Genomic DNA, 9180 nt, shown 5'->3' on the forward strand with positions numbered 1-9180 from the left:
CAAAATGACGTTCCCAGACAGGCATCTCTCTGTCTCTCAGACTCTATCCCAGTTCCTAGACATTCAAGTCTATGGCCTTCAGAGTCTTTGAAAGAGTAAGTGAATTAGACATTCCCCTGATAGTCAGGGCATTGGAAAGAGCAATTATAAAGGAGCAATGTCTGTCATTACTAAAAGCTAAATGATGGCTACGTATCGATTTTAAATATTGATCTTGCCTTTTATCTGAATGATTTTATGATGTTTCTTTAAAATAGTTTCCCAGAAATCAATATAAATTTTAAAGGTCTTTGCTCTGCACTGTCCAAAGCACCTAGCATAATGTTAGGGAGAAGGCAATTGATTTGTTGCCGTAATCATACACAGTTGTTTGTATACAATTGTGTAGTTGTATGTGCAGCCTGCCATTCATAGCTTTAATATCTTTAAAAATCTGATTTTTAAAAATTTCTCACTAAATAGATTAAAATAACATCCAGAGAGGGATTATGTCGCAAATACTACTCATAGAAAGGGTCCGCATGACTTTGTTTGATTATGATATATTCACTAAGTCAAATCATAGCGGAATCTTGCTTGCTCCCAATGCTGATGAGGAGCAGTTGACAGGTGGAAGCTGATCAATATAAGAATAGAACTGGGGTAACCACTACCAATATCATGTCACCCTCTAATCATTTTAATCACAAGGTTAGGAATCAAAGGATCAAGGATAATTCTAGGGAAAAGAGGCAATTTTTTAAGGATTTTGTATGCTGTGTGCTTAGTAAGATCTCAACCTAGATCCTTGCATTTACTGAAAACTATTACTGGGGCCAGCCCTGTGGCATAGTGGTTAAGTTTGGTCCACTTCATTTCAGTGGCCTGGGTTCATGGGTTTGGATTCTGGGTGCAGACCTATACCACTCACCAGCCATGCTGTGGCAGTGACCCATATATAAAGTGGAGGAAGATTGGCACAGATGTTAGCTCAGGGCTAATCTTCCTCAGGAAAAAAAAAAACTATCACATCTTTTCTTGCATCATTTCAGGGAGAGGGAAATCAAGCTAAATTCTATCAAATAATATATGAATGACACCGTTTATTCATCTACATTTGATAAATATAATGAAATCATGTTGATTTTTAAATAGAAGACAGTAACAGTAAAAAGAAAACTTGTTTTTTCTGAATGGGATCTTATTTAAATATGAAAGAGGATACTTAAAGTAATGACGAGGTAAAGATATTGCCTACACCCATACACATACTTGAATGCACACACATGCACACACGGAATACTTTTAGATCTCAATTTTTCAAATACCTTGCCAGATTGAATGTAAAAAAAATACTGATTTTGAGTGTTTGCTAAACATGAAAGTGATACTAAGAGCTCAATTCTCTAGAAGCTCAAAGATCTCCTTTTCTTAAGTGGATATGCTCTGGAGTCTAATGTAAAGTGCATTACTGCTGCTGCATCTTGCTTTAGTTTAGACAATTAGGGATCTGTTGGAAATTCCACTCTGTACTTCCATTTTGGGGCCTTAAGACCAATTTTGTGATGCAAATAACCTTTAACTCAAATTTTAAATATGAAGGTTCTGCACCAAAACAATTTTCAAATTCACATTTCCCATCTAAACTAAAATCCATTTATACATACACAAGAAATTAACATTATTTTCCTAAGAGTATACTTTCCTGACATGTTATTGTTCTCTAAAGCGTTTCCTTGTTTTATAATTAATTCTTGAAAATTATTACTTTGGAAGGAAGTAAAAGATCATCTTACCTGTTAGACATATTTCAAAAAATCAAAACTAACCACAACATGGATAAAATAATGAAGCCTTGGCTTGATGGTAGTTTACACTTTAAAATATACGTTAATATAGCATCCTAGTCATCTCAGTCTTTGGTTTCCTAGTAAACAGTCTCTAGGAAAGGCCTTTTTGATTGTCATCTACCACTCAGCATATATTTATTGACTATCTGTAAAGTGCATGGCACTGTGCTCAACTTGGGGCTACAAAGAGGAGCAAAATAGGGTCTCCGACCCTGGCAGTACTGCGAGTCCAGATGCGGGAGAGAGGTGTGGGGATGCTGTAAGAGGCTATGACATGGTTTCCAAGAGCCATAGGAGCAGCTCTGTGGAGCTGCATCTGCCTAGGGAGGTGACATGGCGCAGGCTCATAGGAGGCACAAGAATTGAGCTGTATATCAAAGGAGAGTTAATCTTGAGATTGAAGACGACACTAATCTGAATTATTCTTCAAAGAGAGCTCTATCAACAGAGCTATATATAGATGCAGTGGCCTAAAATCCACAGCTATCTTCTCATCCTGTACGGAAAGTAACATAGAAATTGGGTGACAGGACTCTTTTGTTCATATGTCTCCTAGACAGTTTAACCTCTAACCCAACTTAATTTAGAGGCACAAATAAAATACAGCTTAGAAGATAATTTCCGGAGACTTAAACCAACTTTCTTCATAATATATGAGACAACTATTTACATTTAAAACTGCAAAACGGTGCACAGGATTGGGTGTTGTATCTGTCTTATGGTACCTTGGCCTCTTTTTTTCCCATTCAGTTCCAAAATTGCCACCTGGGCCATTTAAATACTAAAGAGAAACCAATTCTAAGAGATAATATGCTTAGATATTTGAGAGTCCTTGCTGGGTATATAGAGCCTGCTTAGAACTGAAAAGTCAAAGTCCATGTCTAGGCAGACCACTCCCCGGGCCACCTCCAGCCCCTACTGTGCACCACGCTGAAGGCGAATTCACAGATTTCTAACATTTATAGTTTAAAGTTATAGTACAATGACTATACAATACTGTATCATTTTCAACATATTTAGATTTTATTATTTTGATTTCTTTGGAAATTTATTACATTTTTAAATTCTCATTTTTATGAACCTACTGTTCATTTTATAACCGTATATAAATTGCCATCATTAATTTCTATTCAAAGTAGGATAAATTGTAAATACAGCACCATATAAAATGGAAACAATGCCTGTGCCCACATAAAGTAACAAAGAAGCATAAAAACAAAATCAACAAAAAGAATGACACTTAAAAACTTTTCCAAAGGACAATAGCACTTCAATCCCTCACTTGCTGTGAAACCCATTCTTGAAAACTTCTTTAAAATGATGAGTTTTAAACTCTCTATTTTGTCAAATCCAGTACTTTGAAATATGTAATAGTAATTGCTTTCACATCTCAGTGGTGTTATTTCTTAGAATCAGTGATAATATGTTCTACCTTAGAGCGCATTGTCTTCAAAGTCATTAAAATGCCATCTCCTGTAGTTCTGTAAAGAGAACTGCTAAAACAATCTAAAAAGGCAAGACTATCCACAATAGTTTTCTGAAATTCTGGGGACCTGCTATCAGAAAAAGGACTTTAAGTAAGGTTTCGGTGTTGGCTTTGCTTTTGTTTTCTAACATATATTTAAGCAATTACTATGTGTCAGTCACTATGCCAGGTTTGGAGGAAAGCAAAGGTAGACAGAGGCCTCACCCCTAGACAGAAAGGAGGACAACTAAACAAACCCTCTGACTAAGTGCTCTAGTGCAACGAGAGCAGATGTATAGGTGGCAATGAGGACCAAGCAAGAACCCCTCTCCTGAACTTGGAAAGAGGGAGAGCCAGGAGTGCTTCCTGGAGGAAGTGATATCTAGGCTGAGACCTGAAGGATGAGTAGAAGTCAACAAAGGGAAAAGGAAAGGGAACACTGTTTCAAGCAAAGAAAATGCCTTATTTGAAGACTTAGAGGTGAGAAAGACTATGGAGCTAAGAGGAAAAAATTCAATAAGGTTGGAGCCTAGATTTCATGACGATGGGAAATATAGCTGGAAAGATATGTAAGAGTAAAGGAATAGATCCAGATTATATAACATTAAGGAATATTTAAGAATGAAAGAAAGCCTTTAAGACATGTGTTTTACAAGGATCACTCTCTAAAGGATGGGCTGGAGGAATGCAGGAGAGAGATGAGAATGGCTTGCATAGGCTGTGACCGTGGAGATGAAATGAAGTTGGATAAGACTGAGGTCCACTTAGGAGATGGAACTGCCAGGCCTGGGGAGAGACTGAATGTGCAGAGTGGGAAGTAAAAGAGAACAAAGAGGCAGAATGGTTCTCAGATTTCTGATTTCGGCAAACTGACTGCACAATGATGCCATTCACAAGATAGGAAATGTGGAAGCACAAACAATTTGATGTGGCAAGGGGGAGATTACTATTGCTTAAATTTTGAACATGTTGAGTTTGAACATCTATGGAGCATCCAAGTAGTGATGTCCGCTAAGATCTGGATCCGTGGTTCTTGAGCTCAGGATGGAGACCTGGGAGTCCTCAATAACTCAAATCATGAGAGTGGATGAGGTCTCTCATACGAATGTCGGTTGGGAGAAAAGAAGGGGACCTGGGAAGTGCCCCAGGGATACCAAATTTGAGTGATGGGCAAAGAAAGACAGTCTGTATCTTATGCCAAGTTCCATAGGAAGGAAAGCTTGAGACAAAGCTGAGTGCTGACACTTCCTTTGGAGTGCCTTGCCTGGGCAAGTTCAATGAGGATAAAAACACAAATGAATAAAAGAAGAAAGGAAAGCAAATAGAAAGCGATGCATTGCCAGACTAGCCACAGCCTCACAGGATAACACACCAAGTGCTTATTCACACAGGCCACCTCCAGAAAGGCCATATGAAGCCTGTGAAACAATTTTTTTCACAGTAAGAAAGGGCAAGCAATTTATCTGCTAGGTTATTCTCATTTCCTGCCTCTTATTAATCAACGTTTGCCCCTGCATTTCCGGGTTCCATTACCCTGTCCTCTCAAGCGGCTGCTGGGAAAGCCTGAGACCCTAGAGGTTCTACCTTAAATGTGGGTGCTAGAGCTGCTACAGCTCCCCCAAGGGAGACACCATACAGGCTATGCTTAAGTCAGGCCCTCGTCTCCACTGGAGGCAGAGACAAGAATATGTGACAAGAGGTAAAGCAATGGTAGAGGCAGCCAGGACTTTACAACTGCTGGAATGATGCAAGCCACCACTGGTTTATCTAGCCTGAGCTCAGGATAAGCTGCCAAGACTGAGGAGAGAGGTAAGCCTGAGCAAATCTGGGCACGAGTGTGTGAACGGTGAAGGGTATCTCCTGTAAGGAAGTCTGATAGAAATGGCCCAAGGTGGATGAAAGTTAAATAATGCCAAAGAAGGAGAGGAAAAGTGTTTCATAAAGCAGTCATCTATGCCAAATATTTCTGACAAGTCAAATAGGATAAGAACTATAGTGGATTTTAATGGATTGTCTCTTCTGGCAAAGACACGTTAACTTTCCTGTGGGGACCCGTGCTTCCTCTACTCTCAGCTCATTTGCACCGGATTGAGTTAAGTCCACCTAATGGCCCCAGAGTTAGAATGTGACCCAGACACATATCATCAGAAATTCATCTCCATGGTCACAAGGATAACATGTCACCTATCCAGGTCATTTCATAACTTTTGCAGGAAAAATTAGGAAAAAGCTATAAACCCAATTTTTCAATTATATGATCCAAATGCTCACTTTTTCCTAAGTTTAGCTTGATTTCTATCACTTGTACCTGAGATATTCCTGATAACTACAAAGCGGAAAAGGTGTCCAGTGGATTGGTCTAGCGTCAGGATTACTGGGGGCCTTGGAAAGAACAGTTGCAGTGGTGCAATGCTGGAAGAAGTCAAGGTTACGTTAATTATTTCTTTATCCTCTTTGTCAACTCTTCAAACACCAGTTCATCTACTGGGAAAAGACTAAGAAAAACAACTTTCAAATGTTTAAAGCATCCTAGGAAGAAGGAGAGATGATAGTCACAAGTGCATTCTGCTTGGTGTCTCTTCTCCAAATTGTGCTTGCGTAACTTCCTTGCTCTCTGTTAGCATCTGCGATTCCACCTTTGAGAGCTGGGAGGGGTGACACCTCAACAGCTGCTGGATTCCTGCTCTGTCCCCTGTGGTCCTGTTTATCCTTGGTAAGTAAAAGCCGCAAAACGTCCTAATTTGAGCCTGCCATCTCTTTCCTCTTGGGATCCCCACTGATCCAAATTCCAAACTTTGATATCCTAACGTTTAAAAAGGAACTTAGAGCACAACATTCTCATTAAGGAGTATAGCTAGTTTGTTGTTGCATTGTATTGTTCGTTTTATTTTTAAAGAAGTATATGAGACAGCCAACTCCTTCCAAATAGCATTCTTAGACAGCCAGAAGGACAGACCACTCACTGTTTATCTGTCTTTCTGTCTATCCGAATATCATTCAATCAGCCCAAGGTTACTAGAGAGTCACATTCCTGATTTTAGGGCTGTTTATAAAGTTCAGTGAATCAAGGGTTCACCTCACAACGTCACAACCATAGAGCAGTTGTTTTTGAAATAAAGAAAACTAGATAATGGCTGAACATTGAGTTCAAGATTGCCTTTTATTCCGAATAGCTTTCGTTATTTCTTCTCCCCAAACATTCCTGAGAAATTAACATGTATTTGGAAGGCCATTATGTGCACCATTCACACTACCTAGCACACTGCTAGGTGCAGAATAGATGATTAATAACTGCTGGCTGATTAATTTGTTTGCAGAATTAATTAGTTACGCAATCTCCACAGTCAGTTCTATAGCTGTGTATGCAGGCAGGCCATTCTTACCTTTACTACCTCTGAAAAATATGACCTTTCTTGCATTGTCTCACTAGGTAGATTAAAATAACACCCGGAAAGGGATGATGTGGCAAATCCTACTTATAGGAAAGGTCTTTAACTTTTATCACCCTTCTCTCACCCCATAATCAACTCAATTCACACATTTAAATAACTGAAGACTTAGAAATCATTTTCAGAGATGTAATCCAAAAAAAATGTTTAGAAGATAATATGCTTCAACATAAAAATGTCCTCATTAAGCCTATAATAGCTTTTTCTGAACATAAAACTGTGAAGAAAAGTTAATTTACATATTTCTGATATTTATTAAAAGTCATTGGAATATCCATTCTTAACAGACTTATCTGTATTTTTTAAGTTGATTTTTGGAAATCTATTCCATTTTTCAAATTCTCATTTATGATCTGAGCCCATACTATTACACTTAAATAACCCTAAAGATTGCCATCAGCAACTTTGATTCAACAGATGATAAACTTGACAGTTTTCACAGTTGTTAGAGAGCAACAAATGTAATGAAAATGATGTCTATGCTCATATAAAGTAACACAGAATCCCACATACATGCGCGCACATCCAAACTGATCATTAAAAATAATACCTGAGGGTGGAGCTCACGGGAAGGAGCGACTGGGCGGTTTCCACTGCTGCCACTGACAGGACCACTGCTCAGGTGGGTCCAACCATCTTGTCCCTCCCAACCTCGCAGGAGTGGAAGAAAACAGCCATGGATGTCAGAAATACGCTTAGGACATGGCCTCGAATTCTTGACTACATTGTTTAACCTTCATCTCTGGATCAGCAATCAGACTTTTTTTTTTTCCTCTAATGTTCTCATCTATTTAGTATTTTGCTGAAGAAATAAGGTGATATCAAACCTAATATTCTGAATAATTATCTTCATTCAATACATTCAGATGATACTGGACAGAATCATGTAGAAGGAGTGTTGAAGTTGAATGCAGATGCTAGTAAATAAACATGAGAACACAGATGTCACGGAAAACCTCCATCAGAAGGTGAAAATTCTTTGCTGGGTTATGACAGAACCCATGCAGCTCTGACATATTGACATATACGTCAGAGCTGCACGGACCCAGCATTGTAATAAAGTGTTGTTTATAAGCTCGGAAGAAAATAAAGACTTCCCTGCTGTGAGAGTAAACACCAAAGAAGGCAGAGACCATCTGTCCTGGAAAACAGTTAAGGTCCTTTCAGTATATTCATGATCGTTATCTAGAACATACTGTTTGGTTTATGAGACTAGAAGACGATATTGAAATCATACCGGACAATTTGAGATAGCTGCTTGTAAACTATGACCCTGAAGAACCCATTTACTCTGGGAGAAGATTTAAACACTAGGTAAAGCAGGGCTGCATGAGCAGAGGAGAAGGATGTGCAAAGAAGCCTTGAGATTTGTTGATGTGGTTAAAATGAACACCTCCTGTTTCCACTACTGAAGACTTAGAGCTGGGGAGATGCCTGGGAATCCTAAATGTAGAAGCAGGGGATTCCAGAGATCCCCCTGAAAAAGAAACTTGTATCCCTTTTTTGCAAAAATACCATTTAATCCAAGGTTCTCTACCCAGAACCCTTTGGTACTAGAAATGTAACTATGATCCTCCTGTGGGGGTCCCAGTGCTGTTCTGATTTTGCAGTTTTTCACTACACAAATGCTACAGCTATGTACGAGTTAGAATATCTCACTGATCACCTTCAGCCATGTGGTAATTCACATAGGTATCAACCTACCTCACCTGAGAATCTCCCAAAAGAAATAAGCAAACAAAAATAAAGATCCAAAAGCAAACTTAAGAAACTCTTGAAAGAAACCCATGAAAAAACAAAGGTAGAGTGTCTAACACTATGCTGAAAAGGATCTCAGCATCTTTTAAGAGGGCACTGGGGTCCCAGTGAGCAAGTCTTTCTAAGCAAAAACCCCATATTAGAAATCTTTTGTAGGAATGGCTGTAAACTGAAGCGTTAGCAGAAGCAATGAAGTATGTTACAATGTGTTTTTGATATGTGATATTTGTATGTGTACACACACACACACACACACACACACACATATATATATACACAAAACACTGTATTTTAAAACAGTGGTCAAGATGAGAGATTTTGCTGCCTCTCTCTAACCAGATGTCTGTGGCAGTCACTGAGAAAATAAAGCAGTTAAACTTACTAAAACTACACTGCCCCATGTTAAGTAAAATGTGCATGATGCTAAACAGATTTGCCTTAATGAAAATTCTAGAAAGAAATATCAGTGGTCAGCATGTTTTTAAACTCAAGATGTATCTTTGAATTGCAGTGTGACATAAATGAACCAAACTCACCCCTATACACTCTATTTCTGTCTAATAAAAACTTCATTGTGATTATTTATAATTAGCAGTATTTCTTCCAGAAAAAGGTAGAATAAGAATGCCACTTATCATAAAATGCACCAATAAAATCACATGTTGAAATCTTCTTGGGC

The 9180-nt window shown here is 38.6% G+C and overlaps 1 pseudogene; it reads left to right on the forward strand.

The window, feature by feature from the left end:
• Positions 1 to 7445: 7445 nt before the first annotated feature.
• Positions 7446 to 8521, forward strand: LOC106843641 (glycoprotein-N-acetylgalactosamine 3-beta-galactosyltransferase 1 pseudogene; annotated as a pseudogene).
• Positions 8522 to 9180: the final 659 nt, after the last annotated feature.

The sequence above is a fragment of the Equus asinus genome, chromosome 12, assembly GCF_041296235.1.
Source record: "Equus asinus isolate D_3611 breed Donkey chromosome 12, EquAss-T2T_v2, whole genome shotgun sequence".
NCBI lineage: Eukaryota > Metazoa > Chordata > Mammalia > Perissodactyla > Equidae > Equus > Equus asinus.